This window comes from Sceloporus occidentalis, unplaced genomic scaffold, assembly GCF_023333645.1.
Source record: "Sceloporus occidentalis isolate IW3139 unplaced genomic scaffold, rSceOcc1.0.p SCAF_4, whole genome shotgun sequence".
Classification (NCBI taxonomy): domain Eukaryota; kingdom Metazoa; phylum Chordata; class Lepidosauria; order Squamata; family Phrynosomatidae; genus Sceloporus; species Sceloporus occidentalis.
This window is the reverse complement of record NW_028316984.1, coordinates 52372146-52392243: the sequence shown is the minus strand read 5'-3', so window position 1 is coordinate 52392243 and position 20098 is coordinate 52372146. Positions and strand designations below refer to the sequence as shown.

Below are 20098 nucleotides of genomic sequence, written 5' to 3'. Positions count from 1 at the left end.
AATTGTTTCGAATTAGGGGGTCAAGGGAGGGCTTCTTTAATAAAGGTTTTACAATGGCCGTTTTTAAATTCGATGGAAAAAGGCCCTCCCTGAATGATGTATTAATGATGCGACACAGCATTCCTGTTGTCGCCATTCCCCCTTGAACTGCCAGCCATGAAGGACAGGGATCGAGAGAGCAGGTCGTCTTCCTAACGCTGCCGAGGATCCTGTCCACATCCTCGGTACTAACAGACTCAAACTGATCCAGTATAACTGAGTCCACGGAAGCACTGGACGCCTCTACTCCTGATTCTGAACCAATAACAGCGTCAAGATCGGCGCTTAGCCGAGAGATTTTATCCGCGAAGAAGTTGTTAAACTCGTCACAGCAGGCTTTGGATGGCTCCAATAATGGGTTCAGGGGGGGAGCCACTTGAGTGAGCTCTCTCACCACCCTGAACAGCTCTGCTGGACGCGACTCCGCGGACGCAATACGTGCAGCATAGAACGAATTCTTAGCTGCACCTATTGCCACTCCGTAGGCCTTCAAATGAGACTCTAGGAGTGTCTTGTCGGCTAAGTCCTGATGTGTCCGCCATTTGCACTCTAGTCGTTGCGCAGCCCGCTTCCTTGCCCTGAGATCTTCCGTGTACCAGGGCTTTTTATTGGAAGCAGGCCGGAAAGGACACTTGGGAGCGATGCTGTGTATAGCCCTGGAAAGATCAACATCCCAGATGTTGGTCAGGGCATCGACAGAATCGCCGTCAGTTCCAACCAGATAGCCCTCTAGGGCTTCCTGGAACCTTTTGGGTTCCATCAGCCTTCGATGGTGGACCATTCTAATAGGTTCGCCACCCCCGGGGGGGGATCTGGACAGTAGCCTTGATACTAGCCTCAACCAGGAAATGATCCATCCATGACAGGGCAGAGATATTGGTTACCTCTGCCCACGGAGACTCCATGTCCGTACAGAAGACAACATCGAGTGTATTACCGGCAAAATGCGTGGTCCCTGTGACCAATTGGGACAGGCCCATGGCAGTCATGGTAGCCATGAACTCTCGAGCTGCACCAGTTGGAACCTGACTGGGCTCGAATATTATATATAATTTCCCTTATTTCTTCATTTCCTCTGTTAAGAAGGTACATCTTCTAATATAAAATAATATAAAATAAAGAAACAGAATATTAGTTCATAAACGTTATCAATGCAATCCACATCTATATAAAGTTTTAGCGTAATTCAAACAAATTCAAAAGTATTTTTCTTCAGTTTCCCATTAAGAAGTTTATACAAAGTATGGGTGGACATGAGTATATATATGTCATCATACATCTGTTGTCTTATTCTTTACATATCACTGAACTGGCATTATTTGTTGTGAGTTTGTTGTTGTTAACTGCCTTTGTTGTGAGTAGCCACAATAAAATGTTATTTTAAGTAAATGGGTTTTTAAAGATATCCAACATGGTAAGATTTTGCTTCAAAAGAGAGATTTTTGGAATATATATATATATTTTTTTTAAAAAAATTCAAGCCATGAATGGTTGAATCCGTGGATAAAGAATCCATGGATATGGAGGGCTGACTGTATATTTAAATATCAGCTTTAGAGAGCTCTCTATTTTTTCAGCTATTGTAGGAAGGAACAAAAATGTACTCTGTTCCATGTGCTCAGCATTAGATGGTGGTGGTGTTTTCCTCTGAGAACCATATTTTACATACAGACCACTAGCACATGCGAATGAGTTGCAGACATCTGCGTTATAGTCATTGGAAGTACTTGTAGCATAAATTAGAGTTAAAAGAAGTTTTTTCATTAAGTTTTCATCAAGAAAAGCTTTTCTGAGTTTACAAGATAGTGTTAGGCCATTTAACCTAACTAGATTTATCAGATGTTTAGGAATGGTGAAATTTTTTTTTCTAGGAGCCTGACACTCACAGGTAGAATACAAACTCAGTTTCTGTAAGATAGAACCAGGTCAATGGATGGAGGAAAATGCATATCTTCCAGTATATCTGGTGACATCCATCTGATAGACAAGGTAAAATTAAAAAATACAGTTGGCCCTTCTTATACACAGATTTTTTATACACGGATTCAAGCATACACGGTTTGAAAATGTTCCAAAAAAGTATAAATTTACCTTGATGTTCCATTTTTTATTAGGGACACCATTTTGCTATGTCATTATACTTAATGGGACTTGAGCATACACGGATTTTGTTATACACGGGAGATCTTGGAACCAAACCCCAGCGTATAACAAGGTCCACTGTATCTCTAAACTGGATGGCTTGGACCAAGTTATTCTTCACACATTGGTAGGCACTTGCGCTTCTATGTGTGGAATAGTCTTTCACTTCCCTCAGTTTTTCCCCTCGCAACATCCCCTTATGCTGCAGATCTCATGCCATTCTCATGGGCTTAGTTGTTTTTGCAGAAAGCACAGAATACTTCAATAAGAATGAGGCTGTGAAACTTCATTGCTCAATAACAACTCTGACCACAGTTCTCAGGATCTGAACTGAGACACAGAGCTATAGGGACAATATAAATATGCAGATAGTATGATTTATAGTGAATATGAAGCTGAGTATAATATTTCAGAAACCTCTTCATTTTCCAAAAGAAAATGCTTCAGTGTACATTTCAATTTCTGTGTATTAAATGTCAATTTATAGTCAGATGCAATTTCAGTTTTTGTTATTGATGGTAAAATTCATGTTCTATATGGGAATCAAGATCTAGTAAACAGCATGCTACAGCACTTGTTTATTAGGAACTATTTCTACTGAATATTTTCATTTTTGTCTATATGACCTAGTTTTTGAAAACCTAGGTGGGAGTCTGCTGCATTGCTGATGTTTTTCTTTGAAACCATAGAATTTTTTTTTCTGTTACTGGTAAATTAATTCTGCAGCACAGCTAACTGTAGAACAGCTTTTAAAAAACCCACCATCTCCAAGAATATGCATAAGCATATTCTTGGAGATAGTGTGTGCAAAAGAACACTTTTAAAAAACAGTAACAATATCGTATCCATAGCATTCATGCAATGCAGTTAGTACAGTCTTTTAATGCAAGAGAGTTTCATTATTCCAGCTTTATGACCATTTTATTTCTTGGATTATATTTCACACTGTTGATAAATTTTTGTATAAGATATTGTTCACCTTTTTTATATACCATACATTCAAATACTGTATAAGGAATATATTCAAATAGCATTTTTTTTGGAAGTGTATTATTGTCAAACAGAATGATGAGCAACAGAAGTTGCTTTCCACATGTAATATAAACCCAATTTGCTTAATTCTTCAGATTACAGATGACAGCAAGTTTCTGAATTATGACAACTTCATATTCAAATACTGTATTCAGAAATCCCATTTGGTTGAATATGTTTGTCCAAAACTATGAGATTGCTAGATCATATTAGGCAGCTACCTGTATGTTAAGTAATGAAGCTAGGCATCTATACATGCATGTCACTAGATGCATCTAGCCAGTTGAGTGTAACATTAAAAGGAGCATTGCACTCTGGTCAGAAATGTGCTGTAGATGTGGTACTGCCACAGCTAACTGCATGTGCAGAAAGTGCTTGCTAGAGGAGGAGTAAGAGGGCTCATGTTCTACCTTAGGTCATTTCTACTTGTCTTTCACTGCCTTCAAATTTGGTAAAATATAATTTGTAAGGAACTCTGCCAATCCTAACTTAGGTTTGGAGAGTAAGGCTGTAGGTGGAGGCATGTACAGGGTGAGTAAAAAATAATGGTGCAAAACCAAATAAGAACAGCTTTACTTTTGCACCATTCTTTTTTAACATCCTGTATTTTTTAAAATTTAAATGTATTAACATTGAATGGGATCTCAGTTACATACCATAATGTTCCATAACAAAAGTAGGAAAATAAAAAAGGAGAAAAAATAACCACATTAGTTGTAAGGGACTAGAAAAGCTGACTAAATGTCCAGATATAAGTCCATTTGTAAGTTTCATCTATACATCATTCTTTCAGAGACAGGGGCAAAATAGTCGAGAGTTTAGGAAAGAGTGGAGTTAAATGAAGACATTGCTGAATCAGCAGAATTTAGCTCCTCCTATTTGCTCCTGTAGGCAGGGACTATAAACAAAAGACCAGTCCCTATATAGGGAGGAGCTAGCCCCCCTGAGCCTCAGTCTTGTTCCTGCCTATGCTCCTAGCAGGATGTGTCTCTTCGAGCCAGCAAGGTTTTTCCTTCTCCGAAAGCGGTTTGAGAGTTTTCTTGGCCTTCCCTTCTCCTCTCTCCTGCCTTTCCCCCCTTCTTTGGTGGTGGCTATGGCAGAGGACCCCAAGAGCACTGGCTAAGGGTCATCCTTAGCTCAGGCTTCCCTAGCTCAGGGTCTGCCAGCTCAACAGAAGGAGCTGGTTTCAGAGAGAGACCCATTGGGATGGGTTTGCTGTTGCTCTGCAGCTTCTTCACTACTGCCACTCCAGTCCTTTTATTCTCTTCATTTCTCTTGCTGCCTTGGGAGCATGAAGAAGGACTTAACATGGCAAGGGCTCCCAGGATTGGAGAAAGGTCTTGGCTTTGCCAGTGACTCTCCCTCTCCTCCAAGCTGCCCCCTCTCATGAAAAGAGCACAGGAAATTTCTGCAAACAGCGTTGCAGCACATGGGAGCCGTGGGAACAGATGGTGAGGGGTTTCCCCTCCATGTCTCTGTTTCTCCACATCACCTCTGCCCAGCCTGTTTAAGGCCAGGGATCAGTGAGGAAACTGGCCGGAAGATATGGAAACCTCCCTTCTCAACATCGCTGCTCAGTCCATTCGGGGCCAGAGTACAGGGGACAGGCCAGCCAAAAGCCATGGCAAGGGTTTTCTCTGCATCACCTCTGCACAGCCTGAAACAGGGCCAACACCAGGGAGTCAAGCCTGCCAGAAGACACAGGATAAAGGTGACTACCAGGGGCCCTCTCTCTCTAGCCACCATATAACCGTTGCCAGATCTAATGCCCTCGCTCGGGGCAGGCATGGCCATGAAGCCTCTGCCATGGCCATTGCAGGCACTGTGCCTAGCATAAGGTTTGGGACTCTGCCAGGAGGGCAGATGGGGACATAAACCCTTGGTCTCCCCCTCCCTTCCCTTCTCTGGCCCCAATAGCACCCAGGACCCCAACAGGTGTGGGGGATCCTTTTGCAGACTGCGAAGCACATGGTGGTGTTGCCAGGGCTCCTGCACTTTCATTTTGAATTCTTATAATGTGATGGTGTGTAAGGAGGCAGAGGACTCCTCTTCTATGTTGTACAGCCGCATGGCTGTAAAGGAAGCTAGACTTGGCCCACCAGGAGCTGAATCTTCCAACTCTAAAATGGTCTTTTTTGGCTGCCACAGACCATCCCACAATAAAGCACAATATGGCTTCATGTCCTCCACAAAGAGAGCATGGCCTCTGCCACCCACTTCTAAACATAGGCTGGAGGGCCATCTATCGGTTATGCTTTGATTGAGAGTTCCTGCATGGCAGAATGGGGTTGGACTGGATGACCCTTGGGGTCTCTTCCAACCCAAGGATACTATGTGAGAGCACATGGATACAAATCCTCCTGTGTTCCCTCCCAAAAAATTACAACAACAAAAAGGGTTAAACCACTTGTGGATATCATGGGTGGAGAGTTCCCTTCACCCCCAGTTGTGTTTGGCTGCCCCAAACTATGGCACTCTTGAGAGAGCAGCTTGAGCGCTTGGCCTCTCCTTTCCATCAGAGATTACCCTTTCTCAGGATACAGACATACCTCAGGTAAATGGGGGGCCATGTCCCACAGCAGCCCCTCTGCCCTTCCCAGCTACCTATGCAGGTGGGAAGGGAGTTGACGACCAAGCCAGCTTCTATCATGCAGCCAGGTTACTAAAGCCTGCCTGAGATAATAAGGGCTAAGCTTGTAAACGCCAGCTTGAAGTTGGGGCTGTTTCAAACATAAATAAAACAAAGTGACCTGTGAGTATCAGGGCTACACTACAGGCCATATGCAGCTATCTACCCATGTTTAGCAATGCTCTTCAGTCACTGCTAACCCAGGAGCAGTTTCCTCAGTGCCTGGAAGAAGCTACTGCCCAGGCAGCCTCCCTTGATGGGGCAAATAAAGGAGGGGAGAGCCCCCAGACCAACAGGTCTGGGGGGGTTCAGATTTACAAGAGATACTGGTTAACTTTTTCTGGTGTTCATTTTATTACTGTTAGCCCATGAAGTTTGAGTTGTGCTGTTTCTGCTCACCCCCCTCTCCTTTTTCCAGGCCAGAGAAGATGCCTGGAAACTAATTCAACAAGGGAAGGGGCTAGCCATAAGCCAACATGATGATTTTTCTTCCTTCCTCATGGGCCTCTATCTCTGTCTCCATTGGGGCCAGAGCCCCTTTTGCTTTTGCTGGAACAGCCTAAGACATAAGATGAGCACATGGTTCTACCTCCTTTGTGCAAACTGTTATCAGCCATAGCACTTCTCATTAAGAGCATAAGCTTTAACAATTCAGATTCATTTAAATTCATTTAAGTGACTCAAGCAAGGAGAAGGCCTCTGGTCACTCAGCAGACCTCTAATGCTTACATGCATTGAGGATCTTTGGTAAAACATTTCATATGAGGTGATAGATATATTGGATTAAGGTGACCAACCAAGCTCCACTTTATTGTCATAAGGGTTATGTTCCTGTTATAAAACACAGGGAACCTCAGTCAGCTAGCCTCAGGAGAGGTGGCTTCCCTTGCCTTCTCTTCTTTCTTGGAGAGATGTCTGTTAAAGGGAAGAAACTAAAAAAATACAGTTTCTTCCATGAGATGGTTCTCACTAATACAGGGGGTTAAGAAAAACTCTTATCAAAAACAAACAGACAAACAGACTCCTCTCCATGGGGGGAGAACCCCCCCCCCTTCCTCCATGAGTGTTTTAAAACAATATAGTCAGTTTTTTCTGCTAAGAGGTTGCTTCAAATCCTATTCAGACATCCTACAGAGCCCCGAGGAGTCTGCCACTAAGACCACAATTGCCTCTTACCTTGTCTAGATAGTTACATTTTAAATAAGAATGCCTGCTGATGGGCTTGCCATTCAACTGCTTCCTGACTTGGATAGGCCTATTGTACAAGGTCTATCTTGCATATGATTAATTGGGCTCAAGGCCATGAAGGTTCATGCTGCCAATCTCTTTCTTTTAGTGGTCTCAGGAAGCTACAAAATTCCTTTGCATATTGTTGGGCATGGTTTGATTGTGATTTCCTGCATGGCAGGGGGTTGGACTTGATGGTCCTTGTGGTCTCATCCAACTCCATGATTCTATGGTTTTATGGTTATAAGGTTAGCTGCTGTGTGGGTGAGTGTCTTATCCCTGGCTGGGTTTCATGCCAAGGTCTGGCCCAAACAACACCATTGTCCACTGCTTTCTGAGGCTGGGAAAATGGACTTCCCAGTGCCTATGCCTTGTTTTTCTGCTAGCACAGCTTGTAATATATATATATATTCCAAAAAACAAACAAACTGTGATTTTACTATTTTATACAGGAGACTCCGTTTTACTATGCCATTATATTTTCTGTGACTTCAACTTCCATGGATCTGGTATCCATGCAAAGTCCTAAATCCAACTCCAGTACATATCGAGGGCCCACTATACTATTTAAAATTTAGGTTTGTGTTCCTTGACAGATCCTTTTTGTGGAGAAGGTTCTCTCCTCGAAATTAGATACCAGAGGGCTATCCTTGCCAAGCCCTCTGTTCCCATTTCATGACTCCTTAATCAGCAGTTCATTCAGCCGGGAGACCCCTCAGCCTTCATACAGGTTGATGATAGCCTGCTACATGGAGTTGGGGTGATTTTTGAAGCCTCTAGACTAGTTCATCCTCAGATGAAATCAGACTTAATTCTGACCACATGCCCTTTTAACATAGAGTGCATCTATGCTGCTGCATGGATTCACCAATGTCTGTGAGATAAAGGTTAATCCAGTGTCTTCTTTGCCTAACCATGGGATTAGTCTTATTTTACACAGGTTCACAGATGTTCCAGCACATTGTTTTAAATTTTAATTGGAGGTCAGACATTAACATTCCTCTTTCAGAGTGCTAAGTCTTAATTGCTACAGGTGAAATCACCTTAATATCACCTTCATTACTATAACCAGTTGACAAGGTGATCAGAGATAGGGTGGAGGCTGCCATAGGTCCAGATTAGATCAGGTTCTATTCTGATTGATCTCATAATCCACCGCTTAGACAAGTTCTCATCAACTGCTTCAGGTTTCAGTGGCTGACCTGCTATAGTCTATCCAAGATGACATTAAGAAGGGACTTGACCCAACATGGTTATAAGGCAGGTGTCTGCCATCACGTCGGTTCTGCTCCATACGAGAGCAGCTAGAATGGCGGCCATCCTCACATTAATGGCTATTGAGGGGAGTTTCCAACAGGGCCAGCTTGGGGTGTGAACACGGTCTTAAAGGCGCTGACGGTTGGGCCGAGCAAGTCCCTTCGGGAGGCCTTCCTCAAACACCTCTCCCTCAAGGTCATATTCCTCACGGCCATTCCCTCTGCCAGATGGGTGTCAGAGCTGGGGCCCTGTCGGTACGTAATGACTTGTATATTTTAGGCCGGTCTCAGTGTGCCTTTGTCCAGATCCTACCTTCGTGCCTAGGGTGAACTCAGCCTTTCAGGTGTCACAGGACATTCTCCTGCCTTCATTCTGCCCCAGTCCTAAGAAGGACTTGGAAAAGACCTGGCACACATTGGCTGTGCGCAGAGCCCTCAAAATCTACATCAAGAGGACTTCAACCTTAAGGTCATCTGAAATGTTGTTCGTTTCCTTTTTTCCAGGCTCTTTGGGATACAAGTTATCTGCCTCAACTCGGTGGATCAGGTCTTGTATTCAAGAGAGCTACCGAACTCTTGATCTCTCTCCACCCGAGGGGGTGATGGCGCACTCAACCAGGAGTGCATCTACCTCTGCGGCCCTGGCCACTAGCGCCTCCCTGTCAGACATTGCAGGGCGGCCACATGGAAGTCGCCTTCAACCTTCATAAGACATTGCAAACTGGACGTGTCTCAGTCCGCTGTGGCGTCATTTGGAAAGAGGGTCCTCCAACAGATTGTGTCGGGGCCCACAGTCTCCTAGCAGCACTTCCCTCCCAGTTCGAGAGGGCTTTTGTAAATCCCAGATTACAGGAGGACAGGACCCTCTCTGCTGGGAAAAGGAACATTGGGTACTTACCGTGACACGTTCATTTCCTGCAGAGAAGGGTCCTGGCATCCTGCCCACCCGGGTGCTGCCTGCGGCCTCCGACCCTGCCTGCCTGTTGGTGGACCTGCCTTGTTCGTCTTCTTGTTGCTGGATTGGTTTTCTGAGTTCTTGTTTGTTCTTGGACTAGTTTTTTCTAAGGTGTTCTAGTTAACCCTTAGCTGATGTTACTAAAGTTCAGTTCCTTGATTTACCTTGCTACTCACTTGGCTTGTTATTGACTGAGGCTCAGGGGGGCTAGCTCCTCCCTATATAGGGGCTGGTCTTTTGTTTATAGTCCCTGCCTACAAGAGCAAATAGGAGGAGCTAAACCCAGATTACAGGATGCCAGGACCCTTCTCTGCAGGAAATGAACGTGTCACGGTAAGTACCCAACGTTCCTGTTTCATCTATACATCATTCTTTCAGATGTTGCAAGTATACTTGATGTTGGGGGTAAGCCAGGGCTGAGGTCTAGTCTTAGAGGAAGAAGTGCGTACAGAGACAGGGGCAAAATAGTCGAGAGTTTAGGAAAGAGTGGAGTTAAATAAAGACATTGCTGAATCAGCAGAATCCCCGAGAATTAGGGAAGAGAGAGATGAATCCAGGGTCAGACCAAGATGGTTAGAGTCAACAGATTGAAGATCACGAAAATGGCGTTGAACAGTATGACGAGGAGGAGGAGTATAACTAAGAGCAAAGGAGATTAAATGATTATCAGATAGTGGAAAGTCAAGTGCCAGGTAGTCAGAAATGGCGCAGTTTGCAGCAAGAACTAGGTCAAGACAGTGACCAAGAGAATGAGTTGAAGAGTTGGAGTGTGGTTGGAGGCCAAAAGAAGCTAGGAGAGAGTTAAAGCGAGACGTTGTAGGGTTATTGGAATCGTCAACGTGGATATTGAAGTCACCTAGGATCAAAGTGGGGACTGAATCTGAAAGGAAGAATGTCAGCCATGATTCAAAGTCTGAGAGGAACTGGGTGGCAGAGCCAGGAGGGCGATAGATAACTGCAACCCGGAGCTGTAGAAGGAAAAAAGAGTCTAATAGAATGAAACTCAAAAGAAGAGAAATGATAGCTGGGGGGGGGGGGTAGAACTTGGAACTGGCAGGAGTTAGATAGCAAGATACCAACCCCTCCTCCCCGACCCTCAAGGCGACTAGTGTGGGTGAAGGAGAGACCACCAAGAGAAAGGGCAGCGGAGGTAGCAGTATCATGGGCTGGGAGCCAGGTTTCTGTGAGAGCAAGGAGATTAAAGGATTTGGAGAGAAAAAGGTCATGAATTGCAGCTGCTTTAGGGGCAGCAGAGCAACAGTTCCAGAGTGAACAGAAGAATGGAAGCAGGGAGACAGGAAGAGGCCGAATGGGGATCAGGTTGGGAGAAATGTGTGGAGCCATGGGAAGGATGGGATTCGCTACTCAGTGATCAACAGGAGAAGGTGTGACTGGCAGAAACAGGAAAGAAAAAAGAAAGGCTGTAGCTGACTCTTTCTGAGGTGTTAAAGCAGTTTGAGGCGATTGACAGCTTAGGGCAGGCATCGGCAACCTTCGGCCCACGGGCCGCATCCGGCCCGTGGAGGCAGCGGGACCGGCCCTGGCCCAGTCCTGCCGCCGATTGCCGCCCCCGCCGCAGCTTGGGCGCTGCTCCAGGCACCCATCGGTGCCTCGCTGCCATCCTCCTCCACCGTGCATGGCCGCGCGGAGGAAGAGGAGGGCAGCGAGGTCTGGGGCAGAGGAGGCGAAGGTGGAGGCGGTGCCTCCTGCGCGCGGCCGCGTCACCTTCCCCGCCTCCCCGCGGTCGCTGGCTTTCCCCCCCGGCCTGCCTGGGGCCTAGGCTCCACTCAGGCCGAGGGAGAAGCCAGCGGGGACGCTGGCTTCCCCCCCCCCCCCCCCCCGGCCTGCCTGGGGCCTAGGCTCCGCTCAGGCCAGGAAGGAGCGCGAAGAAGAGGAGGAGGATGAGAAAGCGGAGGAGGAGGAATTGGAAAGGTGAGTCATTTCAGGTCTGCCTTGGTTTTTTTTATTAATTTTAAAAAATATACTTATTTTTGTTTTTTTATTTCAGTATTTTTATTATAGCTTTTTTATTTTATTTCAGTATTTTTAATACTGCTTTTTTATTTTATTTCAGTATTTTTGTTATTGCTTTTTATTTTATTTCAGTATTTTCATTATTGCTTTTTTATTTTATTTCAGTATTTTCATTATTGCTTTTTATTTTATTTCAGTATTTTTATTATTTCTGAAGGTGAGACAGTGTGACTTTCCAAAGTGCATTTCTGTGTATTTTTGGTACTTTTAATGCTAAAAGGTCTGCTGTAACAGTGATAGTGGTGGTGGTGGTGATGATGATGGTGATGATGATGATGATATCAGTCAGCACACCCCTCCTCCTTCTCTGGGGCTTCGGCAGAAGCTCCGCCCCTGGCATGAGGCTCCACCCCCTTCTTCGGCCCCCCAGTTGTCTGAGGGACAGCAACCCGGCCCCCAGCTCAAAAAGGTTGCCTACCCCTGGCTTAGGCCTACTGAGGAAGAGTCCAATGCAAGCAGGAGGTGGTCCTGAGGGAGCAGAAAGTCTTACTTGCTCTTACTTCCTGTGGAAAAGTCCAGTGCAAGCAGGAAGGTCAGTTAACTTGCACTTCATCTCAGTTATCTATTTTTAAAAGCTATGTTAACTTGCTTTTCCCAAAAGTTTCATAATAAATTGTGATGCTTCTTAAATAACCTGAAGGATCCTATGCACGATACCATGTGCTACTGAGGTCATTATCAAGATCCTTGTTCGCTTTCATCAGCAATGTTGGTTGGAGCCTAATTAAAAGTTAAGCATTATTGTGGATGGAAGATATACTTGCCTTATTATGCAGGACAATGCAAAGGCAAGTTTGTTTATCTCTAAGAATTATTAGTTTTCCTGTAGGTGAGAGTTCTTGTGACAGTGTACAGCAAAAACAAGCTTGGAGTACTGAAATGAGTTGGTAATGAATACACACCACAGCTATTAGCATTATACATTATTCTCTGGCATTAAGGTTTTGTATAGGATGGGTTTTTTTAAAAAAATAAAAGAGGACTCATAGCAAACAGTTGGCTTCTTAATATATGATAGATCCATTTGCCTTTTCCAGAAAAATCTGGTAAGTTCAAAAAATGTTTGGGATGTTGAAGATCCAAGTGACTGATGTCGCTACAACAGTGGCCAACTAGTAGCTATGCCTCTTCTGAAAAAAAAGAGGGAAAAATAAATGTGGCCTTTATGCATATTTTTTATCCAGGAAAATTTAGCTTGTTTTAAGAACTCCTGTTGTGCAGGAAGCTCTTTGGTTTGAATATTCCTAGGGGACTAGAGCTTTTCTGAAAACAAAGGCAGGGATAGAAGTAAAATTGTGTGTTGGGATGGAAAATGAAGAGCATGTCGAGTGCTGATATTTGTCTCAGTCTTCCTTGCCTTGTAGCTTAAGGAGGAACTACAGTACATGGGCTGCTAAAATAAATGGGTCCTAGAGCAACCAAAGCCTGAACATTCCCTAAAGCCAGGATGGATAATCTGAGGTTGTTGTACTTTGGTCATATCATAAGAAAACATGACTCACAAGAAAAGATAATAATGCTTGGCAGGGTGTAAATCAGCAGGAAAAGTGGGAAATTGCATTCTAGATGAATTGACACAATAATGGAAACTATGGCCCTGAGTCTGCAAGACGTGAGCAGGGCTGTTGAAGATAGGACGACTTGGAGGTCTCTCATGTAAAGGGTCGCCATAAGTTGAATCTATTTGATGGCAGTTAGCAGCAAATGCTGTTTATGCTTTCACAAGGTTTATCAGCATGCAGAAGGTAATATCTATTACATCTGTTACTTCTTTACTTCAAAAGTCAGACAACTGGAATAAATAATGTTCCTGGTTTGGACACTGAGAGCATGGCATGGGATTATGCATTTTTTCTTCCTTAATCCTCACTTCTTCTTCACCCTTTGCTTTTCAGAACCAAATGTGGAATACAGTTTGATTTGCTCCCATTTCAATACTTACTGTATTTTGCCTCCTTCATTCTCCTTTCAGTATGGTGCACTATTTGTATTTTGTTGTTAATTGCCCTTGAGTCAATGTCCACTCATGGCGAGTCTGTGGATGAGACATCTCCAAGACTCTCTGTCTTCCATTGCTCTGCTTAGGACCTTTAAATTCATACCCGTGACCTCCTTAATAGAGTCCATCCATCCAGCATGTTGTCTTTCTCGCTTTCTACATTTCCCCATCTTTCCTAGCATTATTGTTTTCTCCAGTGAGTCATGCCTTCTCATGATGTGGCCAGGGTATGACAGCCTTAGTGTAGTCATCTTGGCTTCCAGAGAGATTTCTGATTTGATTTGTTCTAGCACCCATTTGTTTGATTTCTTGGCTGTCTATGGTATCCTCAGCAATCTTCTCCAGCACCACATTTCAGATTAATTTATTTTCTTCCTATCCGTTTTCTTAACTATCCATACATGGTAATAGGGAATGCAATGGCTTGTACGATTCTACCTTTCTTGCTCAGTTGTATATCTTTACATTTTAGGCTTTTTTTCCTAGCTCTTTCATAGCTACACTCCCCATTCTTAGTCTTCTTTTGATTTCTTGACAGCAGTCCCCGTTCTGATCAAAGTTTGACACAAGATATAGGAACCCTTTTCCTATTTCTGTTTCTTCATTGTCTAGGTTGAATTTGTGTAGATCTTCCATGGACATTATTTTTAATTTATTTATGTAGAGCAGTAGGCCTATGTTTATACATTCTTCTTTGATTTTTCTTAGTAGTTTTTCCAGGTCTGCAATATTTTCTGATAGTAGTATGGTGTCATCTGCATATCTCAGATTATTGATATTCCTTCCTCCTCTCTTCACTCGTGCTCATGTGTCCAAGCCTGCTCTTCGTATAATATTTTTTGCATACAAGTTGAACAGATAGGGTGAAAGGATACAGCCTTGCCTGATCCCTTTGCCAATTGGGAACCATTATGTTTCTCCATATTCTGTTCTAACTGTAGCTTCTTGTTCTAAGTACATATTTTTCATTCGGACTATCAGATGTGTTGGTACTCCCATGTCTTTAAGGGTGTTCCATGGTTTTTCATGATCTATGCAGTTGAAGGCTTTGCTATAGTCTATAAAATACATGCTGATCTTCTTTTGGAATTCTTTAGTGTACTCCATTAGCCATGGTATGTTTGCAGTGTGGTCTGTAGTACCTCTTCGTTTTCTGAACCCTGCTTGTCCTCTGTGATTTCTCTCTCTGTGTATGGTTGGAGTCTGTATTGCAGAATTTTGAACATAATTTTGCTTGCATGGGAAATTAATGCTATGCTTCTATAGTTGCTGCAGTCTTTTGTGTGTCTTTTTTTTTTTGAGAATTGGGATGTACAGGTATATTGAACATTTCCTGTATATTGGCCATTGTTTTGTTTTCCATATTTGTTGACATGTTAGCACTGGAGTTGATTCTGTCAGTGTGGACTGTAGCAGTTTGTCTGGAATATCATCTGTTGCTTGTGATTTATTTTTCCCAAGTTCTAATATTGCCTCTTTCACTTTGCTTTTTCAAATTTGGGATTCATTTTCATATGGTTCTTCGTTCCATTTACTTTCATTTTCTCATCTCTTTATATAACTCTTCTGTGTATTGCCTCCAGCGTCTTTTTATTTCTCCCTGGTCTTGAATTATGTTCTTTTTATTGTCATATAGCATCACAGACCTTGGTTTGAACTTCCCTTTGATTTCTTGGATTTTGTAGAAGAGGCTCTCATTCTTCGTTTTTTGTTGTTGTTGTCTTCTATTTCTCTGCATTGATCATTGTAGTTGTTGTCTTTATCTTTTCGCACTAGTCGTCGTATAGTTGCATTCATGGTTTTCATTTCATTCCTATCTCCCTTTGTTTTGCTTTTCTTTTTTCCATTACTGCTTGAAGTGGTTTATCTGTTATCCATTGCTTCTTCTCTTTCTTTTTGACCACAGATAGTGTGTGTTTGTATTCGTCCTTTATTATGTCTCTTGCTTCTGACCATAGTTTTTCTAGTTCCCGGTTGATAATGTTTAATAGTTCAAATTTATTTCTTATGTTGTCAGTAAATTCTGTTGAGATGTTTGTGTATAACAACTGGTTTTTGTTTCTTTTTCAGCTTTACTCTTAATCTTGATATAAGTAGTTTGTGGTCTGTGCCACAATCAGCACCTGGTCTAGTCTTGGCCACCATAATGGAATGTTTCCATCTTTTGCTTCCTGTTATATAATCTATTTGGTTTTTGTGTTGTCCATCTGCTGATGTCCATGTATATAGTCTTCTCTTTGGTTGTATACAAAAAGAAGTTATTGACCTCACAGATATCTATCAAATGCTCATCTGCTTCATTTCTTATGCCTAGTCCAAATCTTCCTACTGTTTTTTATTCTTCTTTACTTCCTAATTTGGTGTTCCAATCGTCTATGATCAGTTTGATGTCCTGTATTGGTGTGTTATCAATTTCGTCTTGGACTCCTTCATAGAATCTCTCAAATTCTTCTTATTTCGCCTCTGTGGATGGCACATATACTTGGATTATGGTGATGACACTTAGAATTGCTGTGTTCATGCATTCCAGTTCTTCTTTTTTCCTATCTCTACCTTTCCTTGGCTCATGCTTCTCACATTCCATGTTCTTATAGTATGTGTGTTGCTGCTTCAGATAGTGCTTGTATTGTTGAATCTGTCTACTGCTTGCCTTCTCATCTTTTGAATTCTCCTATGTGTTTGGGTCATCTGTCTATTGTGATTTCTCTGTTATTCTTCCTGTGCCACAGTTTGTGTTCTGCCCCCCCCCCCACTTTTTTTTGTATTGCCTTACGGATAATACTATACTATGGTTGATGTCAGAAAAGAAAAGGAAGGAGAAGTCGAAGGCTTTCATGGCCGGCATCCATAGTTTTTTGTGGGTTTTTTGGGCTATGTGACCATGTTCTAGCAGAGTTTATTCCTTAACATGGCCACGTAGCCCGAAAAACCCACAAAAAACAAAAGGAAGGAGAATTTGCATCAGAGAGGGGAACAGGAACATGGGTGGGGAGGGGCACCTCAGCCCAGCCCATAATCTAATTTGGATCTCTTCATTTTTGCTCAAGAGAACATCAGCAAAAATACCAGGCTTAATAGTACCTTATGGTTATTGTATATACTCATGTATAAGTTCTAGAAATTTTAGTCAAAAAACTGATCCCCAAAACCTGAGTCGACTTACCCATGAGTTAATGTAAGTACTGTACTTTAATTCGTATTTTAAAAAAGGAACCATCACCTGGTGAAAGGCAAAAGTGTCATCTGTCATGGAAGCACCAATCCCTTCTATTTTCTCATCCATCCAGTCTTTAGGGTGAACATAAACAGTTATACCTGGCGGAATTTTGTAAGTTCTTTGCCATTGTTTTCCTTTGCTTCATCCATTATATCCTTTGTTACATGCCCCTGAGTTTCAACCCTGACTTATTCGTGGGTCACATCAAAATCCATAATTTGGGCCCCAAAACCTGCCCTCAACTTACACATGAAATTGACTTATAGTTTAGTATATACGGCACTTTTGTTCTCACTTAGCCTATGGTCTGGGGGCCGGGGTGGTGGGGAGTCTCACTTTTTGTCAACAGAAACTTCCTGTAACATCCAAAGCAGAATGTAGATGTCAGGACTTGAACACTGTTACATTACTTCCCCTGTAATTTTTTTAAATCATCTCTCCCTGATGAAGAAGTTCATGAAACTTCAAATGCTATCATGATTTTTTTAATGCCTTTTGATTGGTCCATTACCACAGCATGGATTTTGGATGTTGTTCTCTTTACTTCAAGGTTTTGGGGTTGGTTTTTTTTATTATTATTATTTTAATTTTTTTTATTTTATTTTTTTGGCCAACACAGCTAACATCTTGCAGTGTTGAATGTATCAAGTTATAGGAATAATATTGCAGTCGACCCTCCACATTGATGGATTCTTAAGGGACACCATTTTACCACATCATTTTATGTAATGGAATTTGAGCATCCACAAATTTTGGTAACCCCAGAAGGTACCAAGGGCCTACTGTAGAGTCAGATTTCCCCACATTTTCATAAAATCCCTTCAAGTAGATATCCAGTAGATAAAGTCCCTTCCAGTAGATTCTGACCAGTGATTCTGTTTATTAGCCTTTGTGTTCCTCTGAAGTTACTTCAAAGGAACATGGCTGCAGGTGATCTAATGCTCTGTCTTAACAAGCCTTCATCAAGAGTCATAGGCTAGATATAAGATCCTTTCCCAAAATTCTTATTTATTCAGTTATTTATGATATGCAAATACATACACACAGTTCTAATGATCCTGTGACAGTCGCTGTCCATGCCTTTTACATATCTCTTTAGTATTTCAGCTCTTGAAGGTCAAATCAGACGTGCAAAAGCACGCCCCCATTGATTACACTGGGGCTCCAATATTGGCAATTTTCCCGATTCGCGGTTGAGGGGTCTGCAACGGATCCCCCACGAATTGGAAGGGGCGACTGTAAGACAAAATAGTTCCTTTGTATCCTAACTTTATATTATGTTGAATTCAGAGACACAGTTCATTTCATGCATCTGAAGTAGGTTGCATCTACATCTGCACCTGCACTGCAGAAATATTGCAGTTTGACACCACTTGAACAGCCATGGCTTAATGCAGTGGGATCCTGGGATTCATAGTATGGAATTCTGGGATTTGCAGGACTCCAACAGACTCCACAAACTACAAATCCCAGAATTCCATAGCATTGAGCCATGGCAGTTAAAATGGTGTCAAATTGCCTGAATCTATGAAAGCTTATGCTACAACATCTTTTGCTCAAAAGGACTACAAGATCCCTTTGTATATTAGTATTTTAGGGTATTTCCTGAAATATACTTCCCTGAGAAGAGTCCATGTGGTTTTTTTAGTCCTGTAAACAAAACAACATATTAAAAAGCTATCATGAGCAAAATCAGTGTAATTAAGATCTGTTGGACTTCTTTTTCCTGCTTTAAAAATACTCCCACCAAAATATAGGACTTCTATAAAAATACAGAACTTAATGGATCTTTTAAATATGCAACTAATACTTTATTGCACTATTCTGGGGCCATCGAATTGTGTTTTTTCAGTTTCTCGTGACTCTTGTTTTACACATGGCTTTTCCCTTACTCATTTCTTGTATAAGTACATCAACATTAGTTGCAAACTAGTCCCTTTGAAACCAGTGAAATGGGGTATCATTGTCAAATGCTTGTATTCAGTGCTTAATTGGCATTAGGATTCTGGGTTTGAAAGCCAGGATTAGCCTGAAATTTTAAAAAGGACTTCATATCTCTTGAGTCTCTGCAGAATGTATTGCCTTCATCTCAAAGTGAATACAAAAATCACCATGCATGATGGAAATTTCCAGATAAGAAGCTTATATTTCAGGTTAGATTTGAATCTTGCAATATCTTTTTCTAGAAACAGAAGGATAATCTGGCCCTATGCATGCTGACTTAGACTTTATGACCTAATATATCTATTTAGATATGCAGTCTTAGACTCATCTATCTTTCATGTGGTTATTCTCATGGCTTATAGCTGAATTTGCTATCTGTGTGTTCTGTGAATAGCTTTGCCACAAAAAAAGTATGTGTATTTTAAAGTAAACCCTTATATGCCTAGCACATGCATTAGTGTTATTAGATAGCATTTCCGACTGATGCCTTTTAAACTGCAGATGAATCCACCATATATTTATGACCAAAACATGACCTCAATATATCTGCACACTTCTCATTTCTTCATTCTCCAATCTGCTGAGTCAGTTGAACTAACTTAAATTAACAAGAGACAAGGTTTTAACCCAGTGGCTGTTAAAACCCTGTTTTATTAGCCAAATTAATGGGATGCAGGTCTTTCTTTTCAGATCCTGAATGACTAAATTCCTAGTCTTATGGTTGTAAGATTTTGCATTAGGCATTCACTCTCACTGTGTTTGCATGCATGCAAGTGCGTGTGTGCACAGGCAAACAAAATAGGCTTTTGCAGCTTTAAATAAACACCAGTCAGATGGAGAATATTTTCTTTTCCATGCTCAGAAGGGAATCTTCACGGATGGGAGCTTAATTCTATAAATCTTTCTCAAACAATAGAGATAGAAGCTATGTACCCAGCACATAGCTACCATTTAATATTATTTGAACCTTTGGAACAGAACAAGCTGTTTGTTTTGGAAAGCAAGAAATCCTCAATTATTTCGATGAAACCAACTTATATATATATATATATATATATATATATTTAAAAGTGAGTGCCTTAATAGAAAGACCGTTCCTTACCTTTACCTAATATGCTTACCCCAATTAAGAGTATTGCTTGTTTATACTCTGGGTTGGGAAGGAGAACTATCTAGTCACTGGTTGTTGACAACAGTGTGACACAAAGTTTGGTAGTATGTAGGCTACCGTATATATTCAACTGTAAGTTGACCTCATCTATAAGTTGAGGTCACGTTTTGGGGCCAAAATTAATTGATTTTGCCATGACCCATGGATAGGTTGAGGGTAAAATTTGGAGGGTCCTTCAGTGTGTGTATGTGTGTGTATGGCAAGAGAGACTCTCACTGAGGCTTTTTGCTTCATTGTTTCAGCATTTGTTTCAGCCGGACATGTGGGCAGGAGAGAACTTTTAAACAAACAGCAATATCAATCAATCACCCAGGATTCTTTCTGCTTAGCTCCAGAAAGAAAGAAATTCCTCTCCTCACCACATGGGGAAATCTGAAAGAGCTGCTATCACATTACTAAAGTCGACTTGGGATTTTAGGGTCAATTTTGGGCATAAATTTTTAGACTTATAGA

General features: G+C 42.0%; 1 protein-coding gene across 2 annotated transcripts in view; it reads left to right on the top strand.

Annotated features, from left to right (window-relative positions):
• Positions 1-20098, top strand: part of MBD5 (methyl-CpG binding domain protein 5) — a 173219-nt gene that overhangs the window by 82766 nt on the left and 70355 nt on the right. Inside the window, exon 1 of one of the 2 annotated variants that reach the window (XM_089520060.1) lies at positions 11827-11846. The exons of the other annotated variant lie outside the window; for it this stretch is intronic. The gene's annotated coding sequence lies outside the window, so the exon portion shown is untranslated. Of the gene's footprint in view, positions 1-11826; positions 11847-20098 lie in introns of those variants that run through there. 2 annotated transcript variants of the gene reach the window in all.